Here is a 22524-nt window from a genome sequence, read left to right as displayed (position 1 = left end):
AGGCCTAGCTTAACTTAGGCCCGGCTATATACGTAGCATTGCCCTTGGTCTAATTTAGGTAGGTATAGGTCATAACTTAAGTGTAGAATATTTAAGCCTATTAAGATATCTAGAAAATGTACAAATATTAAAACACATCCTCCATACATGCAACATGGCAACATTCGCAAAACGACACACTCAAGCCACTACTCGTGCTAACATGTCATCATTTGATGACGGTGACTGAATTTAGACATACATCAAACTTTTTGCACTCTAACGTCAAAATGTTGGATCTGTTTTAAATTGTATGAACTACTACCCACTTTGCAACATTAACATTAAACTGATAACTGCATGCACAGACTAATATGGAAGTATTACACACAAGTAGGTGTGTGTGGGAAAGGGGGGGGGGGAGGTTACCGGCATTTTCCAGGAATAACTATGACACTAATCTGTGTGGAGCACTAAAATTAAACAAGCAAGAGAAAGGTTTGTCATGTGCCTCTCAGATACCCGAGAAATGTCACTTTCCAGACATTAAAAGTTGCACAAAACACTCCACTTACTCGAGTCGGAAAAAGTTTTCAAAGTTGGTTCGTAAGCCAGGAGTGTAGTACTTATCACTCTGGTCGCCATAACAGGTCTCTGTTTATGCAAAGTGCAACTACTCTCTCAACAAATATATATATATATATATATATATATATATATATATATATATATATATATATATATATATATATATATATATATATATATATATATATATATAATATATATATATATATATATATATATATATATATATATATATTGGCGCCGTCCCTTGTGAAAGGGGTTGGGGTCCTTTCCCGAGAAAATTAAACCTTAAATAATGCTTCTGACGTATATTTAGACTTATTTATAGTTCGGTCTATGGAAGTAAACCCAAACGCAAGGTTTTGCTACTAATAACTTGTGAAGTTGAAAAGGGTGGGGAGTGGGTACCACAGTAATATTAGTCTTTTTCTTCCTCGGCAGAATGCAGAAATTCCCCGACTGGCCCATCTTCCCGCGACTGACGATCGGAGGGAGCAACCCCCCCCACCACCCTCAACCCCGCTCTTTGCAGATGCTACTGCACCATTGCACGAGAACTCACACAGATCATGATAGATGTTAGAAATACAGCGTTCCATAAAAGCCGAAGCCATCGTACTATTGTCAAGACATGTGCATTCAATGCTCACATGTGCTACATTGTGTTCAATATCAATATGCGTTAGATACATACTGTACAATGACAGACACTGAGATTTGACTTCGATCGAGGAGGACAGTAAGTTACTCAGGCTTCGCTGGCTTAGCGATCGATCGAACGGAATTTACCCCTCTGTGAGTGGACCCATTGCTGCTAAATGTGAGTTTTCTTTTGAAGTATCATATTTCACGTCAGATTATGCCGTTTTAGTTGTTCGCTGCTCTTGCAATCAAAAGTTATTCTCGACCGGCGTTCTGAAAACATTTGCTCCATTAACGTTACGGGGAGCGTTTTGGTCAGAATCCTATTGTGTATGTGATATCTTAAGTACGTAACGGTAACGTCAAGCTGTCGTAAGCGCTTTCGGTGATCCTAGCAACCTTTGTGTGCTAGCCTCGTAAAACAATAAATGACAGTAAATTGCGAAGGGGATTCGGAAAGACCTTTCATGTTTGATAATGAAAAGCTTTAAAGTCCAATTGGATGTCGAAGAGTTGCATTTTTGGTGAAAAAATATGGTTTCCAGTCACAGATGCTGCAATCAAGGGGCGTGGTTGATTGCCAAATAATCTTGGACCAAGCAATTGACTAGGCATAGGCTAGGCCTAGTTTTACTTTGGAGGCCAGTCTGTTGATGTGATAAGTAAAAAGTACGCCACTAACTGTGGAAACTGCCCAGAGCGATGGTCTTGCATACTGTTTAGACTCACTGTAGTTCTTTTTCAATCTAATCTCCTTTTTTGTACTTTTGTCGGTGAGATGTGGCTTCCACATGCTTTTGGGTTGGGCATTGGGAAGGATACTGTGTAAACATCACATCACTGGCTCCAGTATCTATCATGATTTTACAGCCTGGTCTTCATTAGGCTATGAATGAAATGTAAAAGCAGATGACAGAGTGCTTTTTACATGTAACCAATACTAAGATAGAAACATATATATGACTATATTGGCGTCTAGACTAGGCTAGTATTAATTACAGTACTATTTCATTAACTCTCATTTGGTGAAAACATCTCTGAAAGTGAACTGGTGCGATGAACTTTTTGAGTTATAGTACTGACGAGCTATAGTATATAATTGGCTGAGCAAATCCACAAAGCTGCAATTTGAGATCTTGATTTAACGCAGTCACAGTAGGCCCCTATGGTTGATATGATTTTACAACGATATTAAACTGATAGTTTATATTATTGATTATTTTTATTTATCATCAAAGTTTATTACATATCATATGTTTTGTCACAGTAGGCCCCTATGGTTGATATGATTTTACAACATTTGAAACATTTTTTTTGAATATCAATAGAATTTATATAAAACAATTGTTTAGGGAGCTATGAAAAACCGATATCTTTTTCGATTTATCATTATGAAGGATCATTCCAGAGGTTATTCACATATAAAAAAGGTGCATTACCATATCTTCATATAGGCATGGAAGACTCGCCCAAAAACATGTGCCGCCCTGTGAAAAAGTTAACTTTCCCTTGCTTGCAAGTTAAGTTTTTCTCTTGTCGCTACAAAATGCAGACAGTAATGAAACGTGATACCTTGTTATCTTTAGCTGGACCTGAGATGTCCATCGCTGTATTGTTTGTACACTGTGCTGTGGGTATTGACCGCATAGCGTATTTACTGACAGTACACTAGTGTCTAATTATCGACGGTAGCAAGCTGTGTGTGTATTTTCTGGGATTCTGTTACATCTCATTCGAAACTAGGTCAGATTACCGGCATTAGATGTTTCTTTTTGCGCCAGTCTCCACACCCTTTAAGAAAAACCATGAACAGCTACATGTAATAACCTAGAGCTTTCAAGCATTTCTTTTTTCACTTGACGCTTTTCACTTCACTAAAATTAGATCTGCATAAAAAAGTGCCCCAAGTACTTTTTTCAAAACATCAGCTCATAAATTGCAGACCCAAGAAAGTTGTGGATTAGAGCTGGAAGTGGGACCATTTTGTGTTTTGTTTAACTTGTTCTGCATCATATACATGTATATACAGTTTTGTACATTGTATGCAAATATTCAATTATCCTTTGTGGCCTTTCATAAAGTTGATCTTATATTTTATGGGTCATGCCATGTCAAATCACCAGATTTTGGAGTATGTTGTAATCTGACCTCTTCTAAAAATTACCAAAATTATTGTATATATGCTTGGAACACCATGCAATAAGCATGTATTGTTTCAAAATTTGCTGATGATCACACTTTCAAATTCCGCAATTTGTCGTCCACCGTGGCATTTTCTCGATAGTTGAGGTCTGATTTCTCAGCAATTAAACATCCTACTACCTTCCCATTTACAGAAGGGCTCCCAAAGATTCTATCCCTTTCAGGGAGGGGGGGGGGGGGAATTGCTGAATCTTCAGTAGACATGTCAGCAATTTCAGAATTTAGCGTGTACAGCAGCACAGTTATAAAGTTAGAAAAACATGTATAAATACTCACTCAAATCTTTGCTCATCTGTATTGACTTCATCACCAGCATTCTTTCTAAACTCATCCTTTTCGATGAGTTAGGGGATTGAACAAAAACTTCCTGTCAGGAAGTGACAACCAGTGCTCTCATTATATTAATATATTGTACAGAGTAAACACTATGTCACACACACACAGACACAATATTTCAATTGTATGACGATACAGTGCATATATGGTAAATTATTTGCGATAGCAAGAGGCATTCATGTTTTCCTTAGAACGTCGCGGTGATGACCGACGTCCTTCAGCGACGTGAATAAGGGGTTAATCAACAGTATAGCCTGCGTTACTCACAGGATTAATGCAAGATCGGGGGATAATGCAAGCGATGCACGACGACGGAGCCCGAGTGCATCCAGCGATAGCATTAACACCCGGAGTGCATTAATCATGTGAGTAACGCACGCTAGACCGTTGATTAACCCCGTTCATTCATACACTACCATTTGTGTGGGGGAAAAATCATAAAACAAAACATTTTTGGTTACATATAACCAAAGATTTATTAAAGTGATGCCCCGTAATTTTGCCGTGCGTTACTCACAGGATTAACCACGGTCAGCTGACCTGAATGGACCAATAGGACTTAGGAATCTTTACTAAGTATGAATGAACGTGATTTCATCGATGGTTTGACCAGATTCGGACAGTAAGAGAAAGAATACACTACTTGTACAGGTCAGGTCTGTCAAACTGCCTGCAGCAAGGAAAAATGTCACTACAATTTTGCGCATGCGTGCGTCAAACGTTATTTGCGGTATAAATATAATTCCTACAAAATCGGTGCACAATAATCCACGTACGTGTATCAAAATTACAAAACTGATGTTTCCTCGATTCACTGCACCGGCAATTTGAATGTTTCTCTCTGATCGGCGATCAGGCTTTGTATAATTTATTCAATCTTTTGCGATTGCCAAAAAAAAGTGGTTACAATTTCGCTTACGGACACAAACGCAGCTGCAGTGTCTTATAAATACCCGTGCAGCTACCAAACCTACGTGTTTTTATACGTACACGTAGTAATCAGTAATAACACATTACGCAAAGTTAGGGGACATTAGAACTCCCCCTACACTCGATAGTCACCATACACGTTGATCATCCCAGCTGCACTAGAGTAGTTTACTGATCATGAAACAACCTTTAAGTGGACTAGTCTGCTGAAGTCTCCACATGGATGGATTCGACTATGTCCAGGAAATACTGTAAGTTACTCTTTCAAGATTTTGCTTGTATTAAACATAAAATTTATCATTTTCAAAGGCCCTGAATTTGTTATTTTCTCGCATTGGATACAATGATATCGTTCCACCCTGTGTATAAAACTGTTATGTGTACATCTTTACACCTCTGCATGTTGTATATAGCAACTTGACAATGCTACATATATATATAATCATTTTGCAATGCGATATTAAGCGGATAAACGATTCCCTGGACTACCAGCGTAACATTTATTCGGATAATGTCGTCAGCACTGTACGTTACCACCATAATAACAGTGAGCACTTATCAAGTGGTTTTAGTACACACCTTGGAGTGTGCTGCTGTGTTGGACTGTGTCTACTTGCAGGACTGGTGGACAAGTACTATATTTGTGAAACTGTCTGTTTTACACGATCCATGATAGAATTATATATAAATCAAAATAAAATAAAACTGTAAGCAAACTGCTTATCCACTAGAGAACCTGTGTAGGAGAATGTGTAAAAGTAAGTTGGCCTGACGTTTCGATCCTAGCAGGATCTTCTCCAAAGGCTAAATGACAAGTAACAGAAGGGACAAAATACACGCACAGAATGCAGACAGGTTAATGAGCATGGTGAACACAAAGAGATAGATGTAAGGGGATTAGTAGACAAGGGATGGAGAGAAGAAAGAAAGAAACCAACAGGGGAAGAGGAGAGGTAGGAGATAAACAGTAGAGGGACAAAGAAAGGATTAAGGGAAGGGGAGAGGGAATAAACTGGAGAAGGACTAAGACAGAAAGGTGTGGAGAAAAAAGAGTGGAAGAGAGCTATGAGAAGAGGAGTGAATGGGGGGGGGGGGGTGGGGAACAAGGGGAGAAGGAGGGGGAACAGAAGAAAAGTTAGTCATGTGCTTCTTTAATGTTGAGCCCATGAGGTTGAATGGTGCGAAGGCATGGCATCCACACACTCTCTCTGCTGATTCGTACTAGGTCAGGACGGCTACCTAAGGATTCAATCCCCTGTAGGGACATGTCATTAATGGTATGGTTGGGAAGGTAAAAGTGTTCCCCAACTGGGGTCTAAGTCTTCATGGTGTTGACTGTGGATCTGTGACCATACTGTAGAATCGCTTCTTGAGGGTGGTTTTGGTCTTGCCAACATACTGGATCAGATATATGACATAGTGGTTGTGCAAGTGATGTGACCCTTAGTCTTGTGTGTGAGTTGCATGCTGTGGCTGGTGATGGAATTGGATTCAACAATGTGGTTGCTGCAGATGATGCATCTTGTGTGCCGCCCTGTGAAAAAGTTAACTTTCTGTTGCTTGCAATAGTGACGTTTTCTTCTTGTCCCTACAAAATGCAGACAGTAATGAAACGTGATACCTTGTTATCTTTGGCTGGACCTAAGATGTCTGTATCGTTTTGTAAACTGTGTTGTGGGTATTGACCGCAGATGTATGTACTGACTGTACACTTGTGTCTAATTACCGACGGTAGCAAGCTGGTGGTGGTGTCTAACACTTCTGTTGCACCTCATTCGAAACTAGGTCAGATTACCGGCATTAGACGTTTCTTTTTGTGCGAGTCTTTACACCCTTTTAAATACTGTATGTTTGTTATATAATACTCTGTCAGTCATCACCCTGGCACCAGACCCTCGCGAATAATTATTCAGCTCGTTTATATATTGATCATCGATATAGAATCCTCACATTTGATAAGAAATGAACGTTTGTAACCAGCAAAAGCAGTAAATTGCCGGTAGCCCAGACCTGTACCTAACAGGACGGAACATTTCTGACGTACAGTTTGTATGTTAAAATGTATTTGAACACAATGTGCTTTGAGCTCTTGAGACAGACTTCCTGTTACTTACGATACAGTGCTAGAATCATGAATTGTGTGCTTTGAGCTGTTGAGAACTTGAGAACGGCTTCCTGTTACTTACGATACAGTACTAGTAAATTGTGCGGGCACTTTGAGCTGTTAAAAACTTGAGACCGGTTTCCAATCTTGGTACTCGGGTACAGAACTGGTATCATAAATTTGTGGGAGTACTTTGAGCTGTTGGGCCCGACTTCCTGTTACTTACGGTACAGTACTAGAATCATAAATTGTGCGGGCACTTTGAGCTGTTGAATACTTGAGACCGGCTTCCAAACTCGGTACTCGGGTACATAACTAGTATCATAAATTGTGGGAGTGCTTTGAGCTGTTGGGCCCGACTTCCTGTTACTTACGGTACAGTACTAGAATCATAAATTGTGCGGGCACTTTGAGCTGTTGAATACTTGAGACCGGCTTCCAAACTTGGTACTCGGGTACATAACTAGTATCATAAATTGTGGGAGTGCTTTGAGCTGTTGGGCCCGACTTCCTGTTACTTACGGTACAGTACTTACTAGAATCATTAATTGTGCGAGCACTTTGAGCTGCGGAGAACTTGAGACCGACTTCCAATCCTGGTATTCGGGTACAGAACTACTGTACAGTAGTATCATAAATTTGTGGCAGTACTTTGAGCTGTTGGGCCCGACTTCCTGTTACTTACGGTACAGTACTAGAATCATAAATTGTGCGGGCACTTTGAGCTGTTGAATACTTGAGACCGGCTTCCAAACTTGGTACTCGGGTACATAATTAGTATCATAAATTGTGGGAGTGCTTTGAGCTGTTGGGCCCGACTTCCTGTTACTTACGGTACAGTACTTACTAGAATCATTAATTGTGCGAGCACTTTGAGCTGCGGAGAACTTGAGACCGACTTCCAATCCTGGTATTCGGGTACAGAACTACTGTACAGTAGTATCATAAATTTGTGGCAGTACTTTGAGCTGTTGGGCCCGACTTCCTGTTACTTACGGTACAGTACTAGAATCATTAATTGTGCGGGCACTTTTAGGTGCTGAGAACTTGGGACCGACTAGAATCATTAATTGTGTGCAGAGCTACAGTATTTCTTCATGTTTTGCAATGACTAGGCAGTGTTATATTATATGTATACTCTTTTAACTCATCTCTCAGCTTATTTTTCAAAATTGCTGCACCACTGAACTTGGTCAATACAATTCCTCATTCTTCTAAGCTACAGATAAGTATGGACGGTACAGTATGCATCTTAAGAACTGCTAAATTCGTTATCAAATCACCTGAAACAATGGTATAGATAAGACTGGAAAGTCACCTACACTTCATGCTGTCACTGAGCTGTGAGGGGAATACTGTTTATTTATGTATATATCTACAGTATACAAATATATAGATATGCAGTACTGTAGCTTTTGTTGTGTTGCCTCTTATGGTGCACTGTTTTTAAATTTATTCTTTCGTGTCTCAAAGGTATCGAAGACTCGCCCCAAACCGCCTGCGGCCATCTGAAAAAGTTAACTTTCCCTTGCTTGCGAGTGACGTTTTGTTCGTGTCTCTACGAAATGCAAACAGTACAGTTAATGAAACGTGATACCTTGTTATCTTTATCTAGACCTGAGATGTCCATCGCTGTACTGTATTGTATGTACTGTACACTGTGCTGTGGGTATTGACCGCAGGTGTATTTACTGACTGTACACTAGTGTCTAATTACCGACGGTAGCAAGCTGTGTGTGTGTATTTTCTGGGTCGTGGTGGTGTCTAACACTTCTGTTACACCTCATTCGAAACTAGGTCAGATTACCAGCATTAGAAGTTTCTTTTTGCGCGAGTCTTCACACCCTTTAAACTGTTCTACAGTAATACTAATACTAAGTGCTGCATTCGTGCAAGTACAGTATACAGTTCACTAAGTAATGCTACTGTACATGTATAATGGAAGTTTATAATATCAATTATTTTTCCAATATTATAATAACTGCTGATAATCTCATCTTCTAAATAATGTTGCCAGGGCAACATAAACACGTACCGTACATGATTTGAATTTCAGTAACTTTAGACACTTTAGATGATTACAACCATACACAAAACGATCAATTTATTTCAGTAATTTAGGCAGCTAGAGAGCTCTATAAAAGTCTGCAAACAAGAATAGATAAATGTACATCTACAGTATGCTACAGATTAAGAGATCAGTCCAATGACTACACGTCAAGGCTGTTAATGAATATTCATGAACTTGATGGAATCAAAATGTGTAACTACTGTAGCGTGTAACTCATGGTGGCGCTACACTTTAGATAGTTTTCAATGCAGAATATTATACGGCTCTGATAGTTTACCTACAGGTTCGCCCCTCCTCCCTTGGCAAAATTCCTGGCTAGGTGCCTGGTGTACACAACATTGTCATGTGTTACAAGTCTATACAACATTTCCAAGACCTGAATTTCTTGGTACAGGCATATTTATTATTTATCTGTTATGATCTATATATATATCACAAAGTTTCAATTGTTCATTTCCTGCTTCAAGAGTGCTCAATACTGTACGTCATACTGTAGACGTAGAGCATTTATAATAAAATAAAAAAAATAAAAAAAATATTAATAATAATAAATAAAATAATAATAATAAAATTTATAATAAAATTACAGTACTTACGGGTATACTACCCATAAGTACAGTAATTTACTGACCACTCCAAATTTAACGACCACTCCAAATCTCTCAGTCACAAGAAGTACCAATTTAGAAAGAAACAGAACAGTTGTCAAAATGCTTTACACTTGTATGGAATCTGAAAAGAAGGGGAATTTAGCCACAACATTATAAGCTGGAAAATAGTAAAAGAATCAAACATTTTGGGGCGAGTCTTCAATGCCTATAAGGAACATAATATTACTGAAGCATGCCAGCAACTGAGTATCATGTTAAAAGGGTCAGACCCACAAATCTAAACAGTTGCTGACAAAATTAGAAAAACTCCCATAAATAAGGCAACTTAGAAAAATCTTGTGCCATACAAAATAAAAAACAAAAAAAATAAAACAATAAATAAATTAAAAATTAAAAAATAACTGCTGATTAACATTATTATGATTATGATTAATATTATTATGATTTTTATTATTATTATTTTTATTATTATTATTATTATTAATCCCCCAGTTAGGAGAAGTTTTAAATGTTGTGTCTAGGAGCTCTTGTCATTTTGAAAATTATGCGTGGTCTGGGAGCTGTTATTGATATTCTAAAATGTGTGATTATTCCACTAGAATGATCTAAAAACTGTTGACGTTTCCCTATAGTTGTTTGACAAATTCATATTCTCAAATTTGTGGAATGGTTAAACTTAAAGAGTAATTTGACCCTGATAGCCTGAGGCCGCATAAGTAGCCTTCGTTTTATTCCTGTGACAGTAGCGTGGCAGGGGGGATTATTTAATTAATTCTCTTTCTTACTCCCCCCCCCCTCCCTCATGTTTATTTTAAAAAGGGCGATTTTTAAGCAATATGCGGGCAAATCGCCCGTCCCCCACTTCCCCTCTATTTCCGACCCTGCCTAAAACCCAATTGATGCCATCATTCTAAAGGCTACATGTAACCAGCCTCAATATTTTAGCGTTGAGCATTGGCAAAAACCCGTCTCCATTATCGAAAATAAACATTGGAGAATAAAGAGAAGAAAAGGAAAGGCATGAATCCAAAATACCAGCACGTGACTCGATGTTCAGAGATGCCAACCAGTACGATTTTATGGTATTTAGTACGATAAAACAAGTGAAATACGATAATACGATGTTGCCTCTTGAAAATACGATTTTTTTCATCTTTAAAAAAAAAAAAAAAAAATTTTTTTTTTTAAAGGAAGTGGAATCGCACAGAAACATGTACTAGTTATCTCCCAAACCCCAACAAACACGTTGCACAATAAGCCTACATGGGCGGGAAATACGCGGAATCGGCAGCTTTACAATTTTCTCATTAAATGTTAATGAAAAAGCAAACATTTTACTTGCCCGTTCTTACCAGTAAAACATTTTTCTGACATTTTACTGGCCCGGGGCCAACGGGCCTGTGGTAGTGTCGAGTTTTCGTCAAAATCTGATTTTTTAGGATATTCAGTTGAGTTTTTGTGTCAAGAGGTTGGCATCTCTGGATGTTTGACATATATGTAGACTTGCTTCAAGATCAAGTCTTGCTCCTTGCATGTGAAGCAACATTTCATTTCAATTCAACTCCTTTGTTTATCACAACATTCAGGTGATAATAATCAGCACATATTAAAAGTAACAAACATACAAAGAGTTGTGAAATGAACTTGCTCTAAAAAAATCTTTATGGCTTAATAAAGAGTAGAGCACTACCTATTCTAAACAATGAAAATATACAAAAAATATGTCTCTAAACAAGAAACTTGAACAAAAACGAAGAGAAATAAAAGAAAAAACCCTGACCCCTGTCCCAACCCCATTGGAACCTCCCGACCCCTGCCTCCACTTTCTGACCTTTCCCCCATCCATAACTCCCAGCTAAAGCCCACCCACACAGTATCTCCCATCCCTACCTCCCCCCCCCCCAACCCAACAAGGTCTGTTGAAACTTTTGTCTGAAAAACGGTACATGATGTTATAATTATACAAATATCAATAGTTGTTTAAGAAGGGTCTCAGTTAGTTTTCTTTTAAAGGTTGGTAAGTGAACTTATATAAATTTTCAGATCATCTGATAGGGAATTCCAAACAGTGTATTGAACTGTTTTGTAAATTTAATTGGGCAATGTTTGTTTTGCAGGGATAACAATGTATCATGTTTGTGTGTTTTGTCTGGTTCTGTAGAGCTTGTGGACCTGATAATAATGTTCAAAGGAAACTGTTGTTCATGAAGATGGTAGACCGTGCCCTTGTGCCACATTTTACCTGGCAAAAATGTGGTATATATATATAAATGTCATTGACATATATATAAAGATGGATAGAAGTGGTCCCAAAATGGAACCTCATGGTACTCCACAATTTATCTGCAGCCTGGGGGGTCAGAGCTATTTTTATTAAATGAGGTGAAACTGATGTCTATTTGAAATGTACAGCTCAATGTCACTAACTGTAAATTGTTAATTCAGCCTCTAGGGGATAAATAACAATTTTTTTTTTTTTTTTTAATTTACAATAACAAGTTTTTCAGGTCTCGGCATAAAAGGTAAATTGTGTCATCCGCCCTAGATCGAGCCTCTTCGATTCAAGTTCCTCTCTTTTTTTATGTCGAATCTGACAATTCTTTGTGTTTTATCTCCTCTCGTCTGCAGCCAAAAACAAGCCTCCCAGATATATCTGTGCGATCAATCATGGAGGCGACGAAACGTGAATACGACTGGACTTACCCGCCGTTCTTTGAGTTCGAGCGCAACTTCGACGACGTCTACTGGATCGACTGGATCGACCGCCACTGGTTCTACACGATCCCCATCGGGATCGTCTACGTCCTCTCCCTCTGGCCGCTGCAGAAGTGGATGGAGGGCCGCCCTCCCATGAAGTCCCGTGCCCCCCTCATTGTCTGGAACTTCTTCCTCTGCGTCTTCAGCGTGACCGCCGCCGTCCGCGGCGTCCCCGTCTTGCTGCTGGGCCTCTACCGGGACGGCTTCCTCTCGACTGTCTGCGACAACAAGTACTACAGCCGGGAGTTTGGTAACATCTGGGGCATCCTCTTCGTCCTCTCCAAGATCCCCGAGCTCGGCGACACCTACTTCATCATCCTTCGCAAGCAGAAGCTGATCTTCCTCCACTGGTACCACCACTTCTCCGTCATGATCTTCTGCACGCACCTCTACGGCCACCGCTGCTCAGCGGCCTTCTGGTTCTCCGTCATGAACTACGCGGTCCACGCGGTCATGTACACCTACTACTTCGTCCGGGCCATGGGCTTCCGTCTGCCCAAGCCTATCTCCATGTCCGTCACGACCCTGCAGATATCCCAGATGTTCATGGGCAACTTCATCGTCTACTACGTCCTGTACCAGAAGTACGTCGGCACGCCCTGCCAGTCCCTCGACCTGGACCTCTACTACGGGACGTTCATCTACGGCAGCTACATGGTCCTCTTCGCCATATTCTTCTTCGACTCCTACATCCGGCCCAGACCGGCCCCTGCGGTCAAGTCGTCGGAGTCGTCGTCAAAGTCGTCCAACGGAAAGGTGACGAACGGGAGCCACCACGCGGTCTCGAACGGAGTCCACCGTAGGAGCGTGAAGGCTGGTGGCGATTCGAGGGAGTGATGATTTTAATTTTGTGAGAGGCTAGTGGGTATTTTTTTAATTTTTTTTTTAAAAGTTCACCATTAGCAACTGCAATATGAATACCTGATATATATATTCACAGTTTTCTAATGTACAGTTGATACTGGTACTGTAAGCCTACATTGGTCTGTAGGGTCAACTGTGTTTGTATCAATATTGTTTAATTTACAGAGTGTAGCCTGCATATATGTTAATACTGGTAGGCTACGTTGTGTACGTCCACAGTATGCGATGTGTGTAGCTAAGTCTGATAACACTAGGTTTTTTCCCACGTTATTTATTACACACACTGTGACGCACAGGTTTTATATATATGATGAGAGATACTAACATGTGTTGTGGTATCTTACAACATTTGCATAGACACCAGCCCACATACTTGAAAAAGAGAAAAAAAACACTTCAGCCACAATTGTTTGTCGCACAGTTGGTTTGAACTAGTAATCAACAACACATTAGCCTACACTGTATAGGCTAATAACTACTACTACCCCGTTATAATAGGCTAAAAATACTGTATTGTGTTACCATTGCGTACATTTTCTACACAGTGCCATAGCATAGGATCCATTCTGGGTGAAAATTGTAACATTTTCCCGCTCACCCGACGGTAATACTTTTTCGTCCAGCATCTTAGATCTAGCAAAATTGTCAAATTGCTGAGTGGATGCACAGGCAGACGCATGTAGCATTTTCTTTTCTTTTCTTTTTCATGTTACGCTGTGCAGTATTTCGTGAGAAGTACCTACAGTATTTCGTGAGAAGTACTTTCAGTATTTCGTGGGAAGTACCTACAGTATTTCGTGAGAAGTACCTACAGTATTTCGTGAGAAGTACCTACAGTATTTCGTGAGAAGTACCTACAGTATTTCGTGAGAAGTACCTACAGTATTTCGTGAGAAGTACCTTCAGTATTTCGTGAGAAGTACCTTCAGTATTTCGTGAGAAGAGCTGTAAAATGAGACCTGAAATGGGAACATTAATTCAACTTGTGTTGTGTACAGTTATAGATTACCCCAGCAGAGTGGACCAGGAGCGAGTTCTTATAGTGTTTATTTTGGAATATATATATATATTTGCAGGTCAGTAGTTGTTTTCAGTGGAGCTTGGGTGAACAGTGTAATATTATAACAGATTGAAGCTAGATGTGGGGGGGGGGTGGGGGTGCTTATACCACACCCCTTCCCCACCTACCCACCCTTCCTTCCCCTTTTTCAATCTCACACAAAAAAATTCAAAAGTACAATTTAGCGAGCATATCAGCACAATTTTCATTTTCCTAGGGAAGGATGCTCCTGCAGCCTTCCCCTCCCTCCCCCATCGTCCCCCCGCACCTGTCCCTTGTGGGGATCGAGTCCATTTCAAACTATCCCCTCCCTTTAACACCTGGTTCCCTTAGAACTTAGTTACATAGGTTGTACAGTGTGTAATACAGGAATATAAATTAATACGAAATGAATGTAACAACTAGTAACTTATAAGCTGGATGAAGAGCGGTGTTTGAAATCCAAACTTTCCCGAGAAACTGATCGATGGATGTTATTATGGCTCACTGATTGGATATTACAGCATCACAGATCTAATGTTTGCCTGATCCCTTTCAGAGAGAATGTTTTTAAAAAAAAATAATATCATCTTAAAAAGTTTAAAAAAAAGATCTGCTATGTACAGGCCTGTTAGGCAAATGAATAATTTTGCCAATGGCAATAAAAAAGTCGTACACTATTATATGCTGTGTAAACTGTGTATATATATATACATATATATACATAAATATATATATATGTATATATATAGCCTGTGCGTTCCCGTGGTAACATCCCGCGAACAATCAGTCCCGTCCCTAGGTGGCCGATCTGACATGAATGTTTCCACCTTGCTGAGATGATAATCACACAGTGAGGATTCTCACTCAACTCAAGTCAATTTTATCATGATTTAATTTTTATCTCGTAAATTTGGACAATTAGTTAAAAGTTCACTCTTACATTTAATTTATTTTGATCCGGCTCTGTATCGCCTTGGTGATAATATTTGTCCCTCGAAAGTGGATCATTTCCCTACGAAGTGGATCTCGTCGCTTCGAAGTGGATCTCGTCCCTTCGAAGTGGATGTCGTCGCTTCGAAGTGGATCTCGTCCCTCTAAAGTGGATCTCGTTCTCAAGGAGTGGATTTTTCTGGGCATTATTCTACCTTAGAACCTGTACCGTTTGTGTTTCACACAGCAGTGTAACTTTAGTACCATTCCTCTGTCTCAGCCAAAAAAAATAATTGAACCAAAAGAAACTTAACAGATCCGTTCGTCTGCCGCTCAAAATGTTACATTTATTCCCTACCGTGGCGCGACGCCTATATAACAGTGGATAGGCTCAACATGACTGTGGTAGTACAGTTACTGTACATAGAAGAATGTCATTGGCAATTGTTTATTCGAGGAAGAAAACACAAAAAAATGACGGCTTCAGGCCTTTTCGTCATATATCTAATTTTCAACGAATTAAGTTGTACAGTTAATGTTTTTTGGACAAAACCTTTTGTGACATAGAAAGGAATATTGGACACTTTGAAAATACCAAACAAACAAACAAATTATTCTGTTTTTTTAAGGACAGATGGAAATGTCAAAATTTCAGCATCAATTTGGGAAGAGAAGACTGTAAGGTGCAATTAAAAGAGGGCAGCAAACGTCATGATCAAACACGATAGGCGATTCACGGCTATTTTCAGACTTTGCACATATCGTTACTCGTATGAAGATTTGTGATTTGTCCATATTGCGACTGTAGTCAATTTTATATGTGATGGTCATTTTACGTACAAGTGTCACACTGTTCACATGCTCAATGTGTCACACTTTACATATGAACAATGTGTCTCACTGTATCTATGCACATTGTGTCACACCGTACATATGCACATTGTGTCACACCGTACAATTGCTACATTGTGTCACACCGTGCAATTGCTACATTGTGTCACACTGTACATGTGTACATTGCGTCACACTGTACAATTGCTACATTGTGTCACACCGTACATAATGCACATTGTGTCATCCCGAAAGATCGTCACACAGAACTATATGTGCGTGTTCCGGCGACCAATGTTATAATTGCCGCGATATCTGCTACCGAACTGTCTTTACCACAAGACTGTCAAAATTTTGGCAGGGATTTTGTTTGCCAAAGTGTAGTTTGAACTGGTTTAATCTCTTTTGAGGACAGTAAAGTTAACAGAGGGTTCACCAGGCTACTACTAGTACACAGGCTCCCCATTGTTTGATTTGAGGTCAAACTGCAACCAGCATTACACAGATAACAAATCATTGAGGTAAACTAGATTTTAAAGTCGATGATAAACTGGGGTGTACGAATAACTTGTCAAAAAGTTTATTTGTTTGTTTCAAATCCGGTCTCGTTGTTGTTCTTACGGCCTTTTGATGGTTGTGCAAACTGCTGATTAAAAACCTTGGCTGTCACACGTCACCCAGGAGTTCATGCTCTTTTGACAAGAGAACAGTAGCTCTGACATAAGTTTTCAACAATTTTGGGTCTCAGAATCAAGTTTGCCTAAAGATTTGGACTTTTAACTGAAATGCCTAGTGAGAAGAGAAGGAGGGAGGGGTTGGGGATGGGGGAGGGGGTTGTTGGGGAGGCATGGGAGAAGGCACTTAAGTTTAATAGTGTGCAATGGATGATTACAAAATTGCTACATAAAATAAAACTAATTTGCTACATGTATATGAACGAATATTCATGCAAGTAGACAATGCTCTCACTTCACCCACCCCCTCACCCTCCACCCTCCTTAAAACCAACCCTTGTAGTACTGCTAGTATATCTTTCCTCATATATATATACTGTATATATATATATATATATAAGGATACCAGCCGTCCTTCACCTTACAATTATGTAATTTGAACTTGTCTCGTGGCACCGCACGTTAAACTAAAACCAGCACTTTTATGTGCAGACTACGCTACGTAACCTTCATCTACAAAACTCTTCAGGTGTTGTCCTATGCAAAGGCCGCAGGATATCAGGTTAATTGTGCATTAGTTTTCAACACTCTTTAATCTAAGATTGTGATACGATATCTGTCGTGTGTGTCTTTTGGCTTGTTTGTTTCAATATTGTGTCGTGCATCATGTATATCCCATTAACAGCTGATTTTAAGTTTATGTGTATATTCGAGTATTAATAGTAATTCCAATTATAATAGTGTAATTACCATTTGACTACTATTGGAATGTATGTGCTTCTCTAATTTTGTTATATTTTTTTTCTTTAAAATCTCTCTTTTACCAAACTTGAATAGTCTTCGATCGATTTCATCACATGTCAGAACGGTCGCACAAGTTTGGTTGTATAGTCCCGTGTTTAAAGTCGTTTCCGATCACTGTTGTCCCAAAATATGCTAGAAAATCTGAAAATGGTCACTAATACTCAGATTTCTACATTGAGCTTCTTGACTGCCCTCCCCCCACCCCACCCCCCACTGAGACGTTTAAGTGTCTTATTTAATGTTTCTTCTTATTACCCAGGATATCATTTGGAGGGTCACATCCTCCAGCGCAGTATTTATCACGACTTCTGGCAATTTTTTGGAAACATGCTCAAAATTTTGGGAGCAATATTTGGTGACCTTTAAACCCAAAAGTAATGACGTGTGTGAAGCTATTGTTTTACTTTATATGCTCACTGTACCAGTGATGCAAATTAATTCCAAATTCTTTAAAGGTAACTTTCCCGTTATCTTTTGTCTTGGACCGTCGCCCTTTTATTTATCCGAACAACCGACCCCCTCGTGGTATTCAAAATTAACTATAGGTATACTACAACTCTTTCTAGCCCTTCATTCCACCTTTCCTTCTCCCCCTCTCCCCCTCTCCCCCCTCCTCCTCCCTTACTTGGGGTTTACCATTGGACATAATGCCCTTGTACAGTATTAACCAAAGGAACTTGACCTCTCTCCATCCTTTAAGTGTGTTCTCTCGATTGAGGTCTGCTCGCCTTTAAGGTAGAATTCATTCAAGTCACTTTGTGTTCAAACAATCTTTTTTCTGTGTGCAATGACTTTTTAATTCCCCCCCCCCCCCCCCTGATACTTATGCATTACTTCTTAAAATAGTTGTGTGCTTTAATCATGTTATTTATTATTAATTATTCATCTCTCTTCGTTTTTCTTTTTCTTCTTTGTCATTATCATCTTTTTCAAGGGGTGGGGGAGGGGGCGGGGTGGTGGGTTGGATTTAGTATCAGTATTTGTCGAAATTAATATAATTTATTACCCACGTGCTGCTTTAATTCCGTCGATGATTTTGCTCATTTGACCTGTTTTTTTAATGGATTCCTAAAATGCTTATAAACAACAGTCGTCAATTGATCTGGTTTTTTTATGACGTAAATAATCATATTTGATTATACAAAAGAAATAAACACTCTCTTCTCAAATTTACATCATTTCAATCAAGAACAAAATTGAAATTGATAAAACTTTCGAAGGTTGTCTCATGTTTCACAATTTCCATGCAAATTTGCACCTTTTTATGAGACCAATTTTATGCTATATATATATATTTATATGCTATGCTATATATACATATATATATATGTATGCTATATAGCCACATAGTGTTAAACTATGCAAGGAACACCGTAATCGAGCACAGAATCGGTGCAGTCCTTTGGGATCATGCTGATTTTGGTGTTGTTTTTAAAGTCGACGTGCGATTATTGAAAATGTGAGCTTCATCTTATAAAAGTACATAATTAGTTCATGCAATGATGCTTGCCATTTTAGAAGTCGGTCTATACGTGGTTATTGGTTAATTTAATTTATTCTTGTACCGTTTGGCACCGAGTGATGACAAGATATATTCTTCTTCAAAGAACGGCAATAACCGGTACCCAAAAATCCAACCGCCCCCCCAAAAAGAAAAAAAACACACTTCAAAGAACTGTTTTATCATATCTATAATATTACCTTATATTTCTTTCTAATATATATATGTATATATTATAATTTAACAAATGATTTGGGAAATCTTGAACGGTGAAAATTGGCTTCCGGCCTCCGTTATGACCTGTACTGTGGTCTGACCCCCCACCCCTCCCCCCCCCCCCCGCAAGGAACTCTATAGAAACCAGAGGGCTTACGGAGGCTGCTTGTCATGTTCACAATACATCCATATCGGTTTAGAACCACTCATGAGGGGAGTGAGGTATATAGATCATGATATAATAAATATTACATACATGTATCAAATATGAGAAAGTCGTTGACAAAATTCCTCCCTCGTTAATTTCTCACTCGTTAAATTCCTCGCTCGTTAAATTCCTCGCTCGTTAAAGTAATGCCTGTATTAGGTATAATGGTAACTAAGAAAAGATGTGAGATGGCCTTTCTATCGAACCTGTTCCTTTTTTTCTCTTTCGATAAAAAATACAAAAAATGTGTATTTCAAGCATCCTACTCTTCTGGTTCCATTCACTCTTTAGATGAAAATATGACATGTTTACTAAAATATTGTTAATATTAGGCAAAGCAAAATAAAGTCCCGCAGTCGTTTTCATTCTCGTCCGTGATGAATGCATTGGAATTTTAATGTTTCTCTCTATTGTTTTACCTTTGTTGCTATGGTAGCAAAAGAAGCGGTCGCTACAGGAAGGTGTCTAATTTTATTGTATTATTTTGTAGCGGTTTGGGTTTTTTTTTTTTAAGGGGGAGTGGGGGGGGGGTGAGTCATGGATATTGCATTGTGGAAAGAATTTTTGACTGAACAGGTAGAGGAATTTTACTTTCCATATCACAGGGTAACAGGAGACTTGACTGGTTTTAAGCCATTAACAGTAAACTTGAGATAGATGGAAACAGTTTTTTGATGGGTTCAGTTATATTTTATTGTAAGTTTAACGTTTTACCTTATATCGAAAAGAAGGAGAGGAAAAAATATATGTTAGAAATGGTTTGATTATTATGGAGGCTGGAATCGATAGAGAGTAAAAGTTTTGATAGCTGTGAAACAGCCCTTAAATTAACTTTACCTACAAGCCATCATTTATGTGTGAAGGTATATGCATTAATATTATATATCATACTTGTGACTTTCAAAATGGCCGACGCTGGTAGACTTCTACAACATATTGTATATGTATGTATGTGTGTATATGTAGGCATGTATGTATATATATATATATATGTATATGTATATATATATACATATATATATATATATACATATATATATATATATATACATACATACACATATATGTGTATGTATGTATGTATTTAACAAAGATTCAGTTGTTCATACTTCCTGCTTCAAAAGTGCTCAATACATAGAAGTAGAGCAAGTATGTATGTGTGTATGTATGTATGTATGTATGTATTTTAGATCCTCCTGCAAGCAGAAACTCCCGTTTCCGCAAGCTGACCGAAATCAGTCTCTTAGATTCATATTTAACGTCCATGATTATGAATTGTCAATTGTCAACAACTCTGTAACTGAAGACATATTCATTAATCTTGGAGTGACTCGAACTCGGGACATAATATAGTATAGGTATCCAGTATTAACTTACAGCATTTCGTTACTCGAGCTCAACGCCTGTGCGGCGACCATCTAAAATAACAACATGCTGTAAGTTACAGTATAGGTGTACTAAATTAAATATATGTATACAGATAAACATGCACCAATGAAACTTGTTTAATATGATGCTGTGTAATTAATTAACAATACCTAATTAATATACCCAGACCTCTCCAGATGGGACGTTGTGACTTTGTCCTCTGTAGGTGTCTGGCATTGTCCCTGTTTTCAATCATATATCAACGATGTATCATGTTTATTTTGTTAATATTATCGTATTCTTCATAGGGACCTTTTGTGACTTTTCAATGCCTAGAGGTGTACATAGTCTCTTCAAGTCTTTAATTACATCCAACATAATTTTTACATTTTTGCATCTTAATTTACTCTATTAATTTATTATGGACATAATGTGTCAAAACAATCCTCCTCCCCCCCCTTCCCCCTCCTCTATCCTGGAATTCCTTCCCTCTGTTATCTGGGTCCTCTTTGCATGGAACTAAAGGTTAGAAGGAGATAGTAATCCTGAAATCTCTGGTTCTAAATCTCGTTCCGACGATAAATGTCTTCGCCCTTTGAAATTATGTTGATAATTTGCCAATGAGGTTGCCGTTGCGCGATTCATTCACTGTTCAAAAACCAAAACTCATCAATTGATACTGTAGTCTCTTTATAGCAGATGCCTAGGTCTAGCCGACTTTACTGTAGAGAATCTGGGCACCAAGATCTATGGACATTGAACGGAACAGGCAAATGGAACCCCTTCCTCTCTTGTTTCGGTGGCTCGAGGGGGCAGGGGAGGGGGTAAGGGGAGGTAACAAATCGTAGCTGGTTTCGACCACTGAACCTTGTCACCTTTGACACTGGTTGGTCATTTATGTAATGTTTTATCAAATTTTTAACATTATAATGCAGTGAAACATGTTCCAAACTGCTAACAAAAATACCAGAAATTATTCAATTGTTTTCTATGAAACCTCATAATGTCGTGCACAGATTAATTTGGCTTCCATCCATAATTGGTTCACATTGTCGTATTAATTTAAAATGGCCAGCTATAGAGGCGGAGTCCAAAAGTCATATTGAGAGCTGGGTACGTCTTGTAACTAGTTTGTATGATGCATGTTGGGATTATTTTTAGGCTTTCATACCGTGTTCTATTTTTACTTATTTTTTGCTCCAAACTTTTCATGATTTTAGTTTGTATTCGTTTCTTGTAATTATAAACAACCAGGAACAAATACGTGTTGTGTCAAATAAATTTAAGAAAAGAAAAGAAAAAATGATTTATGCAATTTAAACTTGTGTATTTTCTGTTGTAATAGTCTTCTTCTTCTTGTTGTACAGTAAGGTATATATATATAAGGTATATATATATATATATATATATATATATAAGGGTGTCGGCATATAAAGCGGGAGGCCCGGGTTTGAATCCCAGTGGAGGCTTGAAGTTTTTTCACTGTTCTGGACTTTCCAACTCACTACAATTTTATATATATATATATATATATATATATCAAACGCCTACAGTGGAATTACGACCTTCCTTATCGGTTTCGAACCTCTGGACATACAAATACAATCAGCATCGATAGCCTAGTGGTTAGGGTGTCCGCATACAAACTGGGAGGCCCGGGTTCGAATCCCGGTGGAGGCTGGAAGTTTTTTCACTGTTCTTGATTTTCCAACTCAAAACGATTATATATAAAACGATATATATATATATATATATATATATATATATATATATATATATATATATATATATACATATACGTTTATCTGCACTGACCCCTCTCCTTAGTCCCACCTGTATCAGACTTACGGTGATATGGATGCTTGT

General features: G+C 38.6%; 1 pseudogene; it reads left to right on the top strand.

The window, feature by feature from the left end:
* The first annotated feature begins 1254 nt into the window (after positions 1-1254).
* On the top strand, positions 1255-21964 carry LOC139982574 (very long chain fatty acid elongase 6 pseudogene; annotated as a pseudogene).
* The last annotated feature ends 560 nt before the right edge of the window (positions 21965-22524 follow it).

This window comes from Apostichopus japonicus, chromosome 16 (assembly GCF_037975245.1).
Source record: "Apostichopus japonicus isolate 1M-3 chromosome 16, ASM3797524v1, whole genome shotgun sequence".
Lineage (NCBI taxonomy): Eukaryota > Metazoa > Echinodermata > Holothuroidea > Aspidochirotida > Stichopodidae > Apostichopus > Apostichopus japonicus.
Note: the sequence above shows the minus strand (reverse complement) of the source record. Positions and strands in the feature narration are given on the sequence as shown.